This window comes from Pinus tabuliformis, chromosome X (assembly GCF_031772625.1).
Source record: "Pinus tabuliformis cultivar Carrire ecotype Pingquan chromosome X, CPIR1, whole genome shotgun sequence".
Lineage (NCBI taxonomy): Eukaryota > Viridiplantae > Streptophyta > Pinopsida > Pinales > Pinaceae > Pinus > Pinus tabuliformis.
In genome coordinates this window covers 145,681,757-145,702,398 of record NC_142308.1, presented here as the reverse complement: position 1 = coordinate 145,702,398, position 20,642 = coordinate 145,681,757, and positions in this window count along the sequence as shown.

Below are 20,642 nucleotides of genomic sequence, written 5' to 3'. Positions count from 1 at the left end.
CCACTGCAGCTTCCTTATATGTCACTATAGTGTCATAATAACTTTGTGGCATGCCCTTCAAAACAATAATAATTTGATGACTTGGGAATGTTAATAATATTTAATACAAAATGTAAAATTAAATGATATACATTTTGTAATAATATATATAAATATAATCGGAGTAGTCTTTAACACGACTTTTTGGAAATGATGAGACATAGCCATGTATGTCATACATACCCATGGACATCACAAATGATACTTTTTGAGCTGACATTGCAAAGAGATACTTCAATGTACTTCTTGTTATATCAGTGTACTTCCTATGACAACATTTTATTCTTGTGACAATAGTGAGATTCCTATGACAAAGTTATCCTTGATGAATATTTGTGACAAAAGTTGATGATAGGGAAATTTACTAATGGATCTATGATGTGACTTGTTTGCTGCTACTTATATGACAGTATTGGTGTAAAGAGAATTGGCTTGATACTTTACAGTTTGACTTGGTATCTGATGAATTAGGGTTTAATGAGTATGAGATTTGTTTGACAATGAAAATAGTTTTGTCTTGATAGGCTTGAGTTGGTATATAGTTCTGCATTGGTATGTGACTTGGTCAATGTTACTAAAACTTGGCTTGATATAAACAATGTTGATGAGCTATTTGGCTTGGCATTTGACAATGTTGGTTAGTGAGGGTTTGCTTGGTATTTGACAGGATTTGGATTGACAATGTTATGTGGCTTGGTATATTGGTTTGATCTTGTTACAATGGTGTGATTGGTATTCAGTTATTCAACTTGATTAATTGGTTAGTGTGAGTGATGACCTACAGTTTTTGATGGTTGATTGAGACAGGTGGATCCAGTATGAAAATTTTGAAACACGGTCCACATAGGTGCTGAGGATCATAGCCTTCAGTGAGGGAATAGGAGCTTCCTTCTGGTGGCAGCGAGTAAAATTGTTGAGGGAGTAGGAGTGACAAGAGCTTCACCGGGGGAGAAATAACATACCACGTGGGTTCATATCGAGGGAATTATATTGAGGAAAAAATGGCATAATATATTGGGGCATATATAGGGTGTAAATAGTTTTTATATTGGCAGTTATAAAAAAATGGAGCTCAAAATTATTGATAAATATAAAAGGGTATAATTTCTTTTAATGAAAAAATGGATACCTACAATATCTAGTGGAAGTAGGGGTTTTCTAAATTGGGAATGTGTATTGGGTTCGTATTGGCAGGGGATTAAATAATGTGATTTTTAGGGATATTTTCCAAGATGTATTCAAACTAAGGATATTGTTTAATATGTCGCGAACACACATTATAGGTAATAGGTTCATTGAGTGAATCCCCTGTGGTAGGAGCTTCCTTCCAATAGGAGTCGGTAAACTTGTCAGGGAGTAGTAACTTCCTTCTAGTCAGAGCTGGAGAAATAAGAGGTAGTAGCCTCACGCAGATAAGAGTCATACTGGTAAGAGTCTGCATCACTACAAGATGTAAAAATATTTTCTTCATAATAAGAAAAGAAGATAGAGCCGACAACAACGGTGGTTTTCTCACGCATTTGGTTTCCACCTAAATTTCGGTGTCCATGTGTTGAAGTGTTATGATTCTTATAGTTTACATGATTAATGCTACTCATGGTTTACTGAATAAGGTATGATTTATAACATAATGTTATGCTAATAATATAACGATTCAATATAACTTTGGAAATGAATTCATAAACTGAGTAAATTTAAATTGGACATTAAATATTAATTCATGTCCACCCCCTAGCCCCCTGTTTGAATTTCTAACACTTGGTATCAGAGCATGTCTCTGTAGTAAAGCTTAACTACTTGAGAGTAGATCAGGGACAATGGGAAGGAAGCAAAAGAAGAAGGCAACACAAAGGAAGATGTTAAGAAAGGAAAACAATGATAGTGATGTATTTGATATTGTGTCAATATATACATTCATAGATCAAGGACAATCAATAGCAGAAAAAGGCAGGTCAGAAACAATGGATAATAAAGGTATGACCATAATTAATGATGTTAATTATCAATATTGGAAAGAAATGATGAAGTCTAGGATAATATCTGTCATATCTGACGTTTTGCATTTAACATGTAATGGTTTTAATAAAATCCCAACATCTGGAAAATAACTCTAGAAGAATAGCCAGGCAGAAAATGAAAGCTTTTGTACCTTACCTGATTCAGTATCAGAGAAGATCATGCACTATGAAACTGAAAAATGGTATGGGATAGCCTGTAGCGAATCTATTAAGGAGAAGGAAAATTAGTAAAGAAGGAAGTTTGTTCATCACGTAAACCAATTGGTAATCTTGTTTCTAAAACATTAAATGAATCTAAAGGAAACTGTGTTTTATTAGAAGATGAGAGTGATCATGAAACAACTTTTATTATATCTAATGCAGTTGCTGATTCAGAAGAAGATGGTTAGAGGAAGTATTTAAGCTTAGAAGAAAAAATGTTTTTGATTTGAATAAGATTACTAGTATTGCGAATAAGTTGTAGGAATGTAATAATAGGGATCATGACGAGTCAATGAATATTGCAGCAATAACAGAACAACTTAAAGAAAGAAAAAAACATTGTGAAGGACTTGAAGCTGAGATAATCTATCTAAGATCAGATCTTGAAAAGTCAAACAAATGAAATGAGGAGCTACTTCAAGCATTTGAAGAAAAAGAGAATGGGCTTAAGGAAGAGATTATCAAATTGAGAATGCAACTGGACGAAGGAAGAAAGATTGAAGGAGGGATGAGGAAGCAGTATATGGAAAAGGAAGATCATTGTTAAATACTGGAGGCTGTGGTAAGCATTCTAAAAGCTAAATTAATATAAAAGGATAAACATTTGAAATTCTGTGATAGTACCAAGATATTGGAAAATATTATTAACAATCAAACATCCCCCTACATCAAATTAGGTATCGGTTTTCATGAAATTGTTAAAGGAGAATCTAGCTCACAAGCTTATTCTGAGGTGAACAAAGAAAACCCTAAGAATCATGGTAAAGAATTAAGAAGTCAACCAAACAAACAACCAAGGAAAGTGAATTTTCAAAGGAAATAATTTGCTCCCAATAATAGAAATAACAATTGATTCTCTTCTTTGATTAATGATATTGATTTTTTTGTATATAATAACTATGTAAACATTGTAACCAATTGCAGAAGAAAATTGTTCAGTCCTAAGGCAAATGGTATCTTCATAGGAAAATCATCGGTTCCTAGGTACTCAAGTTTCTTTAAGGGGTATTATTTTAGATGAAATATATTTGGTTAGACCGCTATTGATTGCAAAAGTGTTATGACTCTCTTGCCCCCTTCTCTGGTCATGTAAGGTGTTATACATGTAATAAGTTTGTACATGTAGCAAAAGAATGCAGGAACAAGACAATGAATTCATATAGATAAATATGAAGCAAAAGTGTTATGACTCTCTTGCCCCATTCTCTAGTCATGTAAGGTGTTATACATGTAGAAAAAGAATGCAAGAACAAGACAATGAATTCATATAGACATCAAATAGATTCATGGAGTGAAGTGAGATACCTTGGTCAACCTGTCAACCACAACCATAATAGAATCATGATGTCTACATGTCCTCGGAAAAACTTTAATAAATCCCATGGAAATGACCTCCCATTTCCACTTTGGAATCAAAATCAACAATAGTAATCCCCATGGATGATTACACTTTGTTTTTACCTGTTGACAATCCAGGCATCTCGCAACAAAGTTTTCCACATCTTTCTTCAAATTCAGCCAATAGTAGGACTTCTTCACAACTATCAATGTCTTCTAATATCCCGGGTGACCTGGATATGGCTTGACATGAAATTTCCACAAGATAAGCTTCTTGAGCTCACTATTGTTCGACACATAGATCCTATCCCTAAATCTGACCAAACCATCTGCCTTGAGATGATAGTTCACATCCTGTTAACCTATACTCTTTTGTTGTAACCTGTGCTTAAGCTACTAGTACCTGTCATCTTGCTGTCTTGCGTGTAAGATCTGATCCTGTAAATATGCATCATATGAACTCATAACTTCTGTGTAATTTACCTATACTCTTCTACTAAGAGTATCTGCAACCCTTTTCTCTTTTCCCTTAATGTACCTAATCTCGAAGTAAAATTCAATGATCGTGGGCAACCATATAGCTTGCCTGGCATTTAGATTAGGTTGGTCAAATAAGTATCTCAATCCACTGGGATCACTCATCAAGATTAACCTTCTGCCAAGAATATAGTGTCTCCACATCTTCAATGTGTGAATGATTGCTGCCAACTCAAGATCACGTGTCACATAATTCTGCTCGTGCTCATTTAGTTTCCTCGATTTATAGCACACTACCTGTTATTCTTGTATCAGAACCCCACCAAGTGCTCTCTTGCAAGCATCTGCACATACCACAAAATATTTGTCTAGATCTGCAATCTTTAGAACTGGAGCATTCGTAAGCAACTGCTTCAACTTCTCAAAACTTGCTACACATTCCTCTATCCATTCAAATTTCTTTCCTTTCCTCTGCAATGATGTAATAGGATAGAAAATCCATGAGAAGTTCCCGGTGAACCTCTTGTAATATAATGCTAACCCTATGAATGATCTGACCTCATCGAAATTTCTAGGAGTTTCCAATTCCATGATCTCTTATATTTTTTGGATCCACTGTTATGCCTTCCTCGGAGACAACATGTCCCAAGTAATGTACATTTGTCTTAAATAAACTGCATTTACAAAGCTTGACATACAACTGATGATCTCTCAACATCTTTAACACTGCTCCAAGAATGCACTAAGTGTGAAAGAGTATGAGAGAGAGAATAGAGAGAGAGCTCCAAAACTAAACTAACGAAAGCTAAACTAGCCAAAAGCTGTGTACTGATCCTCATAAGCCCTTTTATCATTGAGGCCTCTATTTTCTTCATTTTTCCTGACATGCAATTCTATGACTTTTCACCTTCCTTTCTCCTAATTTCCATTATTTTCATAAATAAATGTCAATTGATGCCTCTTTGTCTTTGCCAATTTCAATAGCCATAAATTAACCACAAGTGATCCCCATCACTATTTTTTTCCCAACATTTAGCTTGGAATACGTGTCCCGTGACCTTGGTTATTATTTTATTTATTTACATAGGAAATCAACTAGGGGCTGTTACAATATACTTGTTGCTCTCGGTGATTGATGTTTATGGAAAGGGTGTACTTCAGGTTCCAGTGTATTCTTGGGGGGAGCATGTTCCGTATGAGAGGTTATGTGAATCTTGTAGCAAAGTTTATTTCACATCAACAGATCAGATTTATAATGTCAAGCATTGCAAGAGGAGTATTTCTCTCAACCTGGTTCTTCCCTTTGCCATTGATGTCAAAGGGGGAGAGAAGACTTGGTTTTGTTTTGCAAGAGGTTGACATCAAGGCCAAAGGGGTAGATTGTTGGCATTATGGCTATATGTTGTCTTTGTGTCAACCTAAATGATTTCATAGTAACTCTACAACACACAAAAACATGCATTGCAATTAATTACTATTTGGTTAAAGTTAATTGGTTAATACGATTTGATTGAAATGGTCCATATAAGTTGCACAATTGATTAATGTGATTTGATGGTCCAGGAAAGTTGGTCAAAATAGTATTTTATAATGTGGTTGGTTATTAACATGAATGTTTAGGGTACGGATTTGGTCATTGATTATGGAGATCATGGTTGGATATTTTATATAGGGTGGTTATATTAAATTCATTAATGGACCAATTTTCTTTCATAAAAGAATATTTTATTGTGGGGTCCGACGATTGAATTAATTCATGATTGGTAAAATTCTCCTTGGAGTTGGCTACAAAGAAATTGGTCATGACAATTGAAGGACAATTCTTTTTAAATATTAATAAATGGCTCCTTAGTCCAAAGGTCAAACACCATCCTCGTTCTAGTTGTTTATGCCCGTGGGTTTTATAGCTTGAGATAGCCCACCAAGCCTATAAAATCATGAGCCAAACAAGATATGAGACGTGAGCATTTGATCATCAAAAGTATGAGATTGATCTTGTTTGTTTTATCTATTTAGCGAAGGGTGATTAGCAACGATGGTAATATATGGATATAATATGCAGAGGTCGAAAGAAGTTTCCTCATGGTAGATCAATTTCATAATTTCAGAAGGTACAAATTTATTATTAGTGCGTTGAAAATCCACGCACTCTGGCTTGTGCGTAGGTGATACGGAAACCACTTTATTTGGGAGACTTACTGACTTTGTGCACACGTTATTAATTATATCGGATCTGTCAAAATTAAGTTTAAAGTATAGTGCACATTTAATTATTTTATATGCTTCTCTGAGGTGTTTTCCTAGTTGTTGCATTTCCAAACTATTTTGTTGCAAGGCTCAAACCCATCAATGAATGATAGAGAGTTGTGATGTGTTTTTTCTGCTTAAAGAAGTGATGCAAATTTCGTATACCAATAATCTACATCTAATTTGGTGAAATCGTTGCTTATTTCAAAAGTTGTAGGGAATTTATTATATACAGTAATAATTTGATTCATCGAGCTAATGGTGTCTAGTTGCGGGGGTTTATTCTAGATTGATTTCATGTGTTTGAAAGTGCGTTGATCCTATTCTACCTTGGAAGACAACCTCTAGCTAAGGTGCCCAAGACATTTGTTTAAAACTATGATGAAATAAGTTTGTTGTCCCATTGTTTTGAAACCCCAATAATTATAATTATAAAGATTGTGCCTCTTAATATTCTATGGTAAAAAAATCATTCAAGGTGGCCTTCTCATGCTAAATACAATTTTAGTGATAGTGTAGTGAGAAAGGATAGTGGAAAGTCTTCAAAAACAAGCTTCTTAATGCAGAATCTTTGTCTTCAACTTTAGAGGAAATATGTAATTAGCATGGAATGATATATAGAAAAGGGGAGAGCATAATTAAGGTACTTTTAACTTTAACTCACATGAATCTAATTTTACAGAACTATAAAATTAAAGGCCAAAACCTTCATTACTCCCTTATATGAAGAAAAATATAAAATGAAAATAACATGGAACACATTTTGTACTCTACATGTGTCTGGAATCACTTCGAAATATTTATTCAAATCCACATGAAGATTGAGAATACAAGTAGTTTTTGCTTATGAGGTCCAAAACTCGGAACCCTGACTTCTCTTTCTGAATTGATTTTATACAAAATTTCAAAAAGGATAGTTAAGAAACTATCAACTCCCAAAACTTCTAACTTCCTAAACTACTTTGAAATTAATTGCTCTTTTGAACATTACATTTTTAAAAAGAGAAAACATAAATATATCATTTCAAAAACATCTAAAAAGAAACTATTGTTTGACAGCCGACATTGCTTCATTTAGTAATTTGAGACTCTGGTGCAGATAAAGGTCCAACTTCTGCACTTGCTGCTATCAGTGACATCCATTCTCTCCATTTTTTCTAGATGACTGTATCTAAACTGAGACTCTTTACAAACCTAGTTTGTGCCATTTTGAAGTTGGTAACTCTGTTGTATGTTGGTTTGTCAAAGAAAAGAGTTCTCATTAACCATAAAATATGGAATTCCATGTGTAAATAATTGACAATTGTTGCTCCCTTCAGCACTGCTGTTCTCTCATGAGTTGAACTGATTTTTCTTTTGGCCTCCACAAGCGAAGTTTCATAAGTCTCCTATGATAATAGATTTCCCTGCTCGTCCCAACATGAAGGAAAACCTGTTCTAGTTCTTTTTATCAAAATCAATATTTAATTTCATTACAACTTCTTTTACCTTTATTAATTTTGTCTCTGTTGTCTTCTTGCACAAGTTTTTCACAATCATCTTATTAATCTCTATGACATACTCAGTTCTATCTTCAATTCCTAATTCCCTTAACTGTTGTGAAGATCTTGAGTTAAGGAAATCAATCATTTTCTTAATAACTTTTGCTTGAAGTTTTCTAGGTCTCTGGTAATGATCTTCTTGTCTTCAACTATAAACAATTATTCCCAGATGTTCATTACAGTATGGATGATATCATTTCATAAATTTTCTCTTGCTTGAATAAAGGACATATTTCACTTCACCTTCTTATTTAGCTATTTACTTTCTTGATAGGAACCCTGAAAATCATTTATGTACTTCTCAGCATTCTCCTTGGACATTTCCAAGTATCTTTCAGTGGACTTTACAATCTTCATGGAACTCTCATAATATCTTTGAACTTTCTTCATCTCATTCTTAGAAATTTGTATCTCAATGATGACTCTAGTTAGTTTATCAGTTGGGTCTTCATAATTTGCTTGTATTAAAATAGTACAAACATGAGAGTCAATCTTTTGCTGCAAAACATAATTCATTTTCTTTAGCTTGACAATCTCATCATTTCTTTGCAAGAGTTCATTAGTTACTGCTTCCTTTTCTTTCTCCACCTGTGCTACTTCTGAAGCCATAGGATGTTCTATAGAAGGCATCTTCAACTTCTTCCTAAGCACCTGAATTTCTGTTTTAGCTCCCTGCAACAATTTCTGAACAACACTTCTATCCTCTGGATTGACACCAATTTTAACAATCAATTTCTTTAATTCTTCATTTTGAGTGGTTAAAGCTCTAGAATTTTCTTTTTCTAATTTCAATTGATTAACCACTTTCTCTAACAAAGCTTCAGCTCTACTAGCAGCCAAAGAAGTTTTATTCAAATCACTATAAATCAGTTCTCCAATTTGCCTATGTAAGTTGATTTTATCAGGCAGTGGTATCTCTTTAGCATTTACTGTCAAATTGACAGTCTTGAAACCTGATGAAGAAGACACCGTTAAAGAAGAGGGGTGAGAGAAAGCTAGTTTGAGATGATTTCTCTCCAAATCCATAGCAGAAAGCAATCTAGTATAGTAATCTAAAATAAACTGAGCTTCCAATTGGGACTCCATGCTTTCTTTAACTTTTTTGTTCTTTTCTTCAATTTGAGAATACAATTGCTTTATCATTGAAACAGAGCTCTGACCAATCTCTTCTGGAACAGGAGAAGATGGTGTACAAATAAATTCTCCTAAATGCAACTGAAAATCTGATGCTGTGGATGAACGACACCCCTCAGATAGCTTAACCCTTTTAGTACCTCTATTTGTTTCTTCCTCTAAATCAATGACATCTTCACTGCCTCTCTTTAAATTCTTTTCACTTTGATGAGGAGTTTCAATCTCCACTCCTCTTGATAAACATGTTTGTCCTCCTTTTACTAACTTCTTGACATCTGGTTGAGGTTCATGTACAGAGGGAGCATAAGAATTTTCCACTCTCCTGTTTGAAATGATATGATGAGGATCATATGCCCATTTCTCACCCAACTGCAAATTGATATCTTCAAGAGCTTTTTGAAGTTCTCATATAGCTTTCATGCTATTCACAATAAAAGATCCCACTGTCGTTACTTTTTGGAACAAAATTTACTTCATCCACATTCAAAATCTACCTGATAAATTCTAATGAAAATAATCTCATACGCACAAATGTAGGGAGCCTGTAGGGGGCAACTTCTGCTCCAGATAATCTAATTTTTCCATAATCTTCAAATTGTAACCAATCACCTACTTTAACACCTTTACTGAGATGAATAAAAGACTGAGCCTTTGGTAATATGCAAGGTGGAGGAGAACTGTTTATGATTGAGTAAGCAACTGAAAAAAATAAGTAATAAAGTACGTCAAGCCCTCATTATTTGCAATAATTTTCACCACTTCAGTCCAAAATACCACTGACTTTTTGTTCTTGTAAGGGTCCATGATATTAAATCCCAGGTGCATGAATATTTCAACATGAGCATACAAGAAGAGGTAAATAATTAGAGAGGGAAATCTGAAACATCCAGTGAGGGAAGGATATGTCAATTGAGAATTAACCATCTTCTCCCATAAAGCAGGTATGTCAAAAATTGTTTCAGGATTCATCATCAAACTAAACATTCCCAGGATAGCTCTGTCAATAATAGTAGTATCTTCCCTTCCTAAAATATTGGCCATAATTTGAAGGATAGGTCTATCTTCCACGACAAAAATATCCAAAGGAAAATGAGTAGGCTCCATACGCAAATGCTTCCTAGCATGCATTAAAAAGAAAGTCAACTGAGCATAATTCGGCCCAGATAAGTCTTGGAAGGTAGAAAACATAGTTTGTTCTGAGAAAGGAGTATAATGTTCTGAAGAAGGAAAACATAATGTTTGCTGAATCAAAAGGGAAGACACTTGAAAAATATTTTCACCTAATTTGTTCATGACAAAACATTTTTGAGGATAGAGGGTAGAGACCGGCCAATATATGAATTCTGGGAACACATGGATTTGAGGAATCATGACAGCTAAAACACCTGACCTAACAGTAGCAACATATACAAGAGACTAAGCTTGGTTAAGAAGGACATGTGGGTAAATTTCTATGTAATTAATGGAGCAAATTGGGTCAAATATATCCCTTTCAGTGTCCATCAATGGAATATGGGAAGAAGAACCTGCTAAAATGGCTTTCTTCAACATTTTGATAACCTTGGATGTCAGAGATTTCATGTAGATACTAAGTAGTGGCGGGTGATGATGACTGGAGCTGCAATTTGTACAATTGGATCCATGGAAGCAAGAGCAGAGGACAATGGCAAATGAAATGAGTAAAAGAAACGAGATTTTATAGAGGAAACAAAATAATGGGTGGGAAAGAACGAAATTAAATGCGAATGTGGGAAATTTGAATTGATGACATGGTGAAAATATGGATGAGGTGATGGATGATGTGGCAGAGGGGTAGATGACAAACGATGACAGAGCAGGGGTAGACTCCTGTAGAGAGGAAATATGATGGAGTCCCCATGTAACCATTATGAACCGTTGATTTGCGGTCAAATTAGATCTTGAAAAGTCTTTGCGGAGGCACTAAGAGAGCTAACTGTCAGGCATGTAGCGCCGTCGGGTTTGCTCCATCCAATGGGTCTCGTTCACATTCTCCATCACGCCTGAAAATGTAAATGAAATTTAAACATTGCCGACTTTGGTGTTTCCGACTTTGGTCTATGGGGACCCACATGCTTTAATCTTAAGTTTGCATTAAGATTTAATTAGTGCAATTTAATCCACCTGGGGATAGTGTTTTAAAACAAAACATTACGAACCGCAGATTAGTGCCATCACCTCAGGCATGGAGTCAAAAATATAGCTTGAAACATTACAATGAAGAGCTCACCGAATATTCACAATGATTAAATCGGTATATACAATGAAGAGATAAAATGAAGTTAGTGCTAAAAGTAGTGTTTCAAATACTGCCCATTGACTAGCAACTATAACAGTTCACCATCCAAATTTTCTAGAATGAAAGTGTTATTGGTTCTGACTTTTGTTATTCTAAAAGGACCAAACCATAAATGATCAAAATTTCCATGTTTTAATTTATCTTCTCTCCTTACATCCCATCAAAAAATCAAATCTCTGGGATGAAAAAGAATATCTCTGGCCTTTCTGTCAAATATTAACTTCATTTTTTCTTGGTAATTGATCAGATTCTCCATTACTTTCTCCCTGTTTTCATTCAATTCCACCAATTGATTCATTCTCCTTGTGAGTGAATTTGGTTCTTATTGAGCATCTTGGATAAGTGCCACAACAGGTTTTGCTAACTAGATGGGAAATAAAGTAGCTTCTCCATATACTAACTCAAAAGTTGATTTTCCAGTTGACCTCCTAGTAGTAACCTTGTTTTCCCATAAGGAAAACTTCAGCTTTGAATCCCAGTTTTTCTGATTCTCTGCAATAGTTTTCCTAAATATCTTCACCAGGGATTTACTTGAATATTCTTCCAGCGCATTCCCTTGGGGGTTATTGGTGGTAGAATGAGAGAGTATCATATTATATTTTGGGAAAAAATCAACTAGCTTTGCAGATCGGAAAACCTGAGAATTATCCCCTACTAACGTTTTTGGACAACCAAACCTGTTGAAAATATTTTCTTCCAAAAATTAATTACCATTAAATCATTAGCCCTCCTTGTTGGAACAACTTCTACCCATTTAGTAAAATAATATGTACTTGTCAAAATCCATCTATGTTGTCCACTAGAGGGTGGATTTATCTCCCCTATAAAATCTAGACCCCATTGTCTAAAGGGTTCCTCCACAAACACAGGAATCAATGGTAATGGTGCTAATTTCTTCTTTTCAGAAAACATTTGGTACTTTTGAAAACTTCCATAAGTCTATAAACATCAGAAAACAAAGAGGGCCAAAAGAAACCAACCTTCAAGATATTATGTGCTGTAGCCTTCCAACTGTAATGACCACCATAGAGGAATCCATGATATTCATTTTCAACTTCTATAGTTTCTCCTTATATTAAACAGTGCGATAAAATACCAGCTGGATCTCTCTAATACAACTTTCCATATGCCATTACATACTTTTGAGCTTTGAGTCTAAGAGATTTATATTTTGTTCTATATAAAGAAGAAGGACATTTAAGGAAACACATATATTTAACAATGTCTTTATACCAATGAGAACAAAGATACTTGTATTGAATTATGTTATCAGGCTCTTTATTCTTACCTTGTTCTTCTTCAGTTTTGGATTCAACAACTTCAGCCAACAAATTGATTCCCATAGCTTGATGATTAGCTTATGTTAATATTTTTTCTAATCCTTGTCCTTTCAGCAACTTAGTTGGCTTGATGTCCATATCATATTTCTGAATCTTTGCAATCCACTTTCCTCTTTTTCCATCACTATCACTTCAAGTCAATGCATCGTTTCCAACAACATTAGGGACATAACCAATAATATGAGATTGAAGAATATAAACTCTAAAAGCCTTTAGTGCTTTTACTAAAGCATAAGCTTATTTTTCTAGAATATTATACTTCAACTCTGCATCCCTTAACACCTTGCTGAAGAATGCTACATGTTTCTCCCTATTTTCTTGATTTCTTTGCAAAAGTATTACTGCAAGAGTAAAAGGAGAGGAAAATGAGAATATCTGGAAATACTTTTGATAATAAGGACTCACTAATATAGGGGCTTCTTGAAAGGCTTCCTTGATCATGGTAAAATATTCCCTAGCAGCTGTGGTCCACTTGACTTCTGCATCCTTTTTCAACATGTGAGTGATTTCCTTAACAATTTCTATGTAATTTGGGAAAAACCTTCTTAAATTTTTTATCTTTCCTAAAAAACTTCGAATCTCCTTTTTGCTCCTTGGCAAAAGTTTGCTTTTAATTGCTTCTACTCTTTTTGGATCAATCCTAAGCCCTTCTTTAGATACAATATGGCCAAGTAATTTTCCTTCTTTCAAATCAAAATGAGATTTCTTGGGGTTCAAGGATAAGCCAAACCTTCTACATTTTTCAAAAGTCTGTTGCAAATGCTTCAAATGCTCTTCATCTGATATGAAGAAAACTGTAATGTCATCCAAATAAATTACCACAAATTTCTCTTTTTCACCTACAAAGGCTATATCTATAACCCTCTAGAAAGTAGCACCAACGTTCATTAATCCAAAAGGCATCTTAGCATACATAAAATGCCCCAAGGAGTGGTAAATGCTGTTTTTTTTCTATATTCTCACTGCACTGAGATTTGATTATAACATGAAAAACCATATGTTGGGTGATTTAATTGTGAGTTAAATCCTTGTCATTAAATTGTCAACACGAGGTTCATGAAATGATGAGGTATACGTGTACTATATCTACTAGGTGATTATTTCTCAGAATAGATCAATCTAATGTAAGAAACTTGAAACTAATTACAAAGCAAATAATGAAATAAAATGAAAATCAAGTGCACACGTTCTTTCTCAAGCATGTTCTCTCTCAATCACTTTCTCTCTCAAAGACTAGCTCTACAAAAACCAACAATTCTAATCTAAGATATGAAATGAAAAATTAATTTAATCTAGTAGTCTATGAGATTACTAATGTGAGATTACTAGTGTGCCTATCCAATATAAACATAAGGAAATTAAATCAATCTTAACAAAACAACATTATTAATGAAATAAACATAAAACATATAATCAAAATAACATAAAAGAAACTAAACTAAACTTGCATAAATGAAATAACATAAATATTTACAACAAAATAAAGAGGTGTGTAAACTGTGGTTGATGGGAGCCATCCACTCCTCAACAAGCACACCAAATGATTATCAAATCTTGGAGATCAAAACAACAACATGTATTCCATAAAATGATGTTGGATAGATTTCCAAAGATATTATAATAATTAAACTCTCTTCGTGTCTATCCCCACTTTACAAATTACATTAATAATTTCTTCTCCATTATTCTCTATTCTATAATATCTCATATCTTGGATGGAACACCTTTGAATGAAGGATGCACTCCTATTTATACAAAAACTTAAGATAACTAATCAATAAATGTAGATCCACAAATCTCTCCTAGATCCACAATTATCTCTTGTGGTTACAACTAATTACCTAAAAATATGAGATAGAAATCCTCTCACACATCTTTAGGAGAACCATCAAAACATCCATGATTATTCTCCTTTGAATGTTCTTAGTCAATGATCCAAATCTTCTACAAATATTCCAAAAATCTTCATGAGTTGAAATTGAAATTCGAATTTGTGGTTGAGTGGCCAAATAAGACTCTTCTAGAATATTCAAATAGGCCTATAACATCATAAAACTCATCCCACTTTTAGATATATATGAAAACATGCTAATTTCATAATATTTAATCATAAATTCTCTTAAAATACTTAAAATAAATGACTTGGAAAATAATAATGATAAACCCATATGATCATGCAAATGGTATTAATGTAGGGTTATGGAGCTGTAGAATATGGTAAAGAGCTACAAAATATGGTAAAATGATAGAAATGAGGGTGAAAAAGGATGACATTTTGGAGGCCCAACACCATCAATCATTGATAATCTAGAATATCCTATTACTTTTTTCAAGATGTGATCCATTTTAGGGAGATGATAGTTATCCTTCAGTGATGCTTTGTTTAAATTCTAGAAGTAAATATATGATCGAATCTCTCTATTCTTCTTCCTCACAAGTACTAAATTATCCACCCACTCATAATATCTCAGAGGAACAATTATTTTAGCTAGTAATAGTTTCTTAACTTCCTTCTTATTTGATGGAAACAATAACAGATTAATCTATCTCAATTTTTGTTTATATGGCTTAATCCCTGGTTTCAAAGGAATTTTATGTTGAATAATGCTGGTATCATAAGTCTTCAGATCTTCGTAAGACCATGCAAATATATCAACATATTTCTTGAAAATATCCACATACCTCTGTTTAAATTCTTTTGGAACATCTTTTTCCAATCTCACCACCTTTGGCTGCTGCTCTGTTCCAAGATTGCAGTCTTCAAGATCATCTTCTAAATCTGTTTTCTTCATATTGACAAGAACATCATTAGCATTAAACAATCTCTCCAAGGGCACCAAACCTTTAGGTATCACATTATTCTTCAACTGCATTATGTTTTGATCTCCTATAGAATCCTTTAAAGGCAAATTTCTGCTTGATTCATATTCTTGAACTTCTTTAGTTTCATTCTCTTGGTCTATCTCCAAAGTAGAGAATTCACCTACCATTTCCATAAATATTTTAAATTGTTCTTCATCTTTGAACACCTGCCAATACTTTACATGATCTGGAATAGAAGGTCTGTTCCTGATTTCCACTTCATACCTGAGCCTGGGATTCAATGGTGGCTTAAAAGTGCTTGCTGCAACTGCTAATGATTCAACTAGTCTATTACTTTCCCTAGGTACAAACTGTATATTGAAATCATAAAATAAGTTATCCACCAAAAACCACACTTCATTCCTATATGTCTTAAGCCTTGGATGTTTTCCTTGACATTGATTCTTGATTTGTTTAACTACCAATTCTGAATCTCCAAAAACATAAATACACTGTATTCCTAATTTTTTGTAGTTTGCAAACCAAGAATCAAAGCTCCATATTTAGTAATATTATTTGTAGAGTAACATTATAATTTATGAGAGAAGGGAAACATATGACCTTTCAGAGAAAGCAGAAGAACTCCAACTCCATTCCATTCTTTCAAATAGGCACAATCTAAATAGAACTTCCAGACTCCACTAACTACTAGCTCCTTGCTTTTAATTGCTGAAGGGAGTTGTACTTCTGTATCTTCAACAATTTCCTGTGATTCTTGTAACATAAAACATGAAAATTCATCCTTTTCTTGACTATAAACAGGAGAATTACTTGAACCCTCCTTTGTGATAGTCTTTACAAACCTGGTCTCTCGATACAACCTCCTTTCTTCTCCACCAAAAATTGGAATAATAGCATAAGTGAAATCCAATTTAAGTACTCCTCCTATTTTGTCTCCCCAGGATCTAGAGAGAAACTTTCCAAAGTGTGTTGGAATATATGCAACAACCACGTCCATTATAATACTCCTGGAAATAATTTGAGCCAATGACACCACCAAATCCTTAATCAATCCCACAAATTTGACCTTTCTTGAATCAAAAGAATACATGTATTTATAAGGCTTTGTAATTTTCAAGTTTAGTTGCTTCATAACTGAAAGTGGCATTAGATTATGAGAGGCACTTGAATCTAAAATACAATTATGAAGTATGAAAGTATGCATGAGCAAAGAAATATAAAAAGGTAGTGTAGAAGTATCTTGTTCATCCACATGAGGACCAAACATCACGATTGGTCTTTCCTCCTGCAAATTAACTGCATCTCCTGAATAATTATCTTGTGAAAGATTTATAAAGTCACATACTTTATTTTAATAAGTAGGAGTCTTCAAAAGCTTAGTTAAAGGAATTGGAACTTTAAGTTTTTCTAATTCTTTCAATAAATAAAAGAATGAATTTCTTTCACTGTTTTCAATTGTTCCTATGCATTTAAGTTTTGACTTGGGACCTTCATAGAACTAACAATAGTTTGTTGAATATATTTGTGAAATACCCTTGAATCCTGCTTGTTGTTAGAACTTTCTCCTTGCTGAGCTATAACTGTTGGGACTGTATTAATTTGTTGCTTTCATTTATCAACTTGTCTTGGAGATTGTTGTTGAACAGTCTGATATGTTTTCTCCTCTACACTGTCTTGGAGTCTTGATATCTTTCTAGATCTATGATCATATTTTTTATGCACTCTGATTGCATAAAATCTATAAACTTATTACAATATTCTTCAATTTCTTCATCATCCAGAGAGACCTAATAACCCAAATTTGAATCTTCCCTTATGACTCCTTCTCCCTCTTCATCATACAATGTAGAAATCTGATTTTCCTGTTCTTTAAGAGTTTCTTCCACTGCTTCCTCTGGTTCATCTTCGATATACAGAGGTGGTTGTATTTGATCTTGGTCCTTTTTATCCCTTTTCATAATTTGCAGTGGATGCCTCCTAAATTGAGGATTATAATTTCTGTTTTGGCCCCGTTGAATCCGTCTTGGAGGATTTTTTTCCTTCTAATTCAGTCTTCACCAATTTATTGGAAAATTTCCTAATGAATTTAGTCATTTCATCAAGATTTTGTTCATGAGAATCTTTAGGCTGACTAACAACCTTCAATTCTTATTTTCCTTTGCTCTTATCTTCAACTTGTTCCTTTGGTTTAATTTTCTCTGCAACAGATAGATTTGCTTCAATTTCTAGTGCATCAATTTGGATTTGTTCTAAAGCAGGAGATCTCCTCTCCCTCAAGGTAAAACCAAAATCAAATTCAAATGCCCCTGCAAACACCACCTATTATCTTATAGGTGTTGGTTTCATTTTTGCTGGCAAACTATTATACAATTTATTATTTTAATGAATTCATTTACATCTTCTTCTGTTTTTCTTTTAACTGCATTGAATTCAGTCAAGGAATAATTGTGATCCTTCTTTTCACCCGATCTTTGTGTGAAAACATTCTCTAATTCCTCCCAAATATTTATAGAATTATTAGGAAGTGTTTTGAACCACTTCCTTGCTTCCCATCTAGTGATTGGAAAAACAATCTCATCACTACACACAGATATTCAACATTTAAATTCTCAACAATTGCACAAAAATAAGTAATATGTTTTTTTGTTGTTACTTCATCTTCTCCTATAAACTTGGGTAACAATTCTATATAATCTTGAGGAATAACATTCATTGGCTCAGGAAGATTAAAAGGTGCATATCTATTCAAAAGAAAAGCTGGGATAAACATATTTGAATTTGAGAGGGGAACAGAAGAACTTCCTGCCTGAAATACAAATGATTGAGGTGGGATAACATAAATAGGAACTAGTTGACTGATAGTAGAAACAATTTGATGTGAAACTAAAAATCAGTTGTTTCACTCTCTTTGATTTATGGAAAAGAAAAGGACACTGACTCAAACAATTCTCCTTCTAATGTGGGTTCTGGAAAAATATTTTGAGGGGAAGACAAACTTTCTTGAGAAAAGTCAAGATTTTTCACAACTTCCTCTGAATGAAAAGTCTTAAGAAGTTGTGGAACAAAACTGATACCAGGAGTAGGCAAGGTAGGGTTTGGAGCTACTGGAGATTTTGCCTCCCAAACTCTTTGAGAAATTAATTTCTCTGGATCATATAGGATAGGATATTTCTGTTGTGAGGTATCAGACCTCGTGTGGGGATTTTTTGGAGCCAAGACTGTTTTCTTGGTGAGAGACTCAGCCTAAGCACTTTCTTTTCTCACCAGACAAAGAAATGACTACAAAGAAAAACCTAGGGAAAAATAACTTCGTGTCTTTGTTCCCCAACAATGACACCAAAAAATGTTGTACCTTGGAAGACAACCTCTGGCTGAGGAGAGGTCAGTGCCCAAGACATTTGTTTAAAACTGTGATGAAATAAGTTTTTTGTCCCATTGTTTTAAAACCCCAAAAATTATAATTATAAAGTAAGTGCCTCTTAATCTTCTATGGGAAAAACAATCATTCAAAGTGGCCTTCTGATGCTAAATACAATTTTAATGAAAGTGTAGTGAGAAAGGATAGTGGAAAGTCTTCAACAACAAGTTGCTTAATGCAAAATATTTGTCTTCAAATTTAGAGGAAATATGTAATTAGCATGGAATGATATATAGAAAAGAGGAGTGCATAATTAAGGTACTTTTAACTTTAACTCACATGAATATGATTTTGCAGAACTGTAAAATTAAAGGCCAACAACTTCATTACTCTCTTCTATGAAGAAAAACATAAAATGAAAATAACATGAAACACATTTTGTACTCAACAGGTGTTTGGAATCACTTTGAAATATTTATTCAAATCCACATGAAGATTGAGAATACAAGTAGTTTCTTCTTCTGAGGTCCAAAACTCGGAACCCTCACTTCTCTTTCTAAATTGATTTTATACAAAATTTCAAAAAGGACAATTAAGAAACTGTCAAATGCCAAAATTGTTAACTTCCTAAACTACTTTGGAATTAATTCCTCTTTTGAACATTACATTTTTAAAAAGAGAAAACATAAATACATCATTTCAAAAACATCTAAAAAGAAACTGTTGTATGACAGGTGACACTGCTTCATTTAGTAATCTGAGACTCTAGTGTAGATGAAGGTCTAGATTCTACAATTGTTGCTATTGGTGACATCCATTCTCTGCATTTTTTCCAGATGGTTCTATCTGAACTGGGACTCTTGACAAACCTAGTGTGTGCCATTCTAAAGTTGGTAATTTTGCTGTATGTTGGTTTGTCAACAAAAAGAGTTCTCATTAACCATAAAAGTTGGAAATCCCTGTGTAAATAATTGACAATCATTGCTCCCTTCAGCACTGTTATTCTTTCATGAGTTGAACTGATTTTTCTCTTGGCCTCCACCAACAAAGTTTCATAAGTCTCCCAGGGTAATATATTTCCCTGCTGGTCCCAACATGAAAGCAAACCTGCTCTAGTTCTTTTATCAAAATCAATATTGAATTTCATTACAAATTATTTTACCTCTGTTAATTTTGTCTCTGCTGTCTTCCTGTACAAGTTTTTCACAATCATCTTATTAATATCTAATACATACTCAGTTTTGTCTTCAACTCTTAATTCCCTTAACTGTTGTGAAGATCTTGAGTTAAGGAAATCAATCATTTTCTTAGCTTATTAGCAGTGATGAAGTTTTCTAGGCATCTGATAATGATCTTATCCTCTTCAACGATATACAATGATTCCCATATGTTCCTTACAGTATGGATGATATCATTCCATAAAATTTCTCTTGCTTGAATAAGGGACATATTTCCCTTCACCTTCTCTTTTAGCTCTTTAATTTCTTGAGAAGCAACATGAAAATCATTTTTGTACTTCTCAGCATTCTCCTTGGACATTTCCAAGTCTCTTTTAGTGGATTTTATAATATTCAAGGCACTCTCATAATCTCTTTGAACTTTCTTCATCTCATTCTCAGAAATTTGTAGCTCAATCATGACTCTAGTTAGTTTATCAGTTGGGTCTTTAGAATTTGCTTGTACTAAGATAGTACAAACATGAGAGTCAATCTTTTGCTGCAAAACAAAATTCATTTCCTTTAGCTTGGAAATCTCATCATTTCTTTGTAGGAGTTCATTAGTTACTGCTTCCTTTTCTTTCTCCACCTG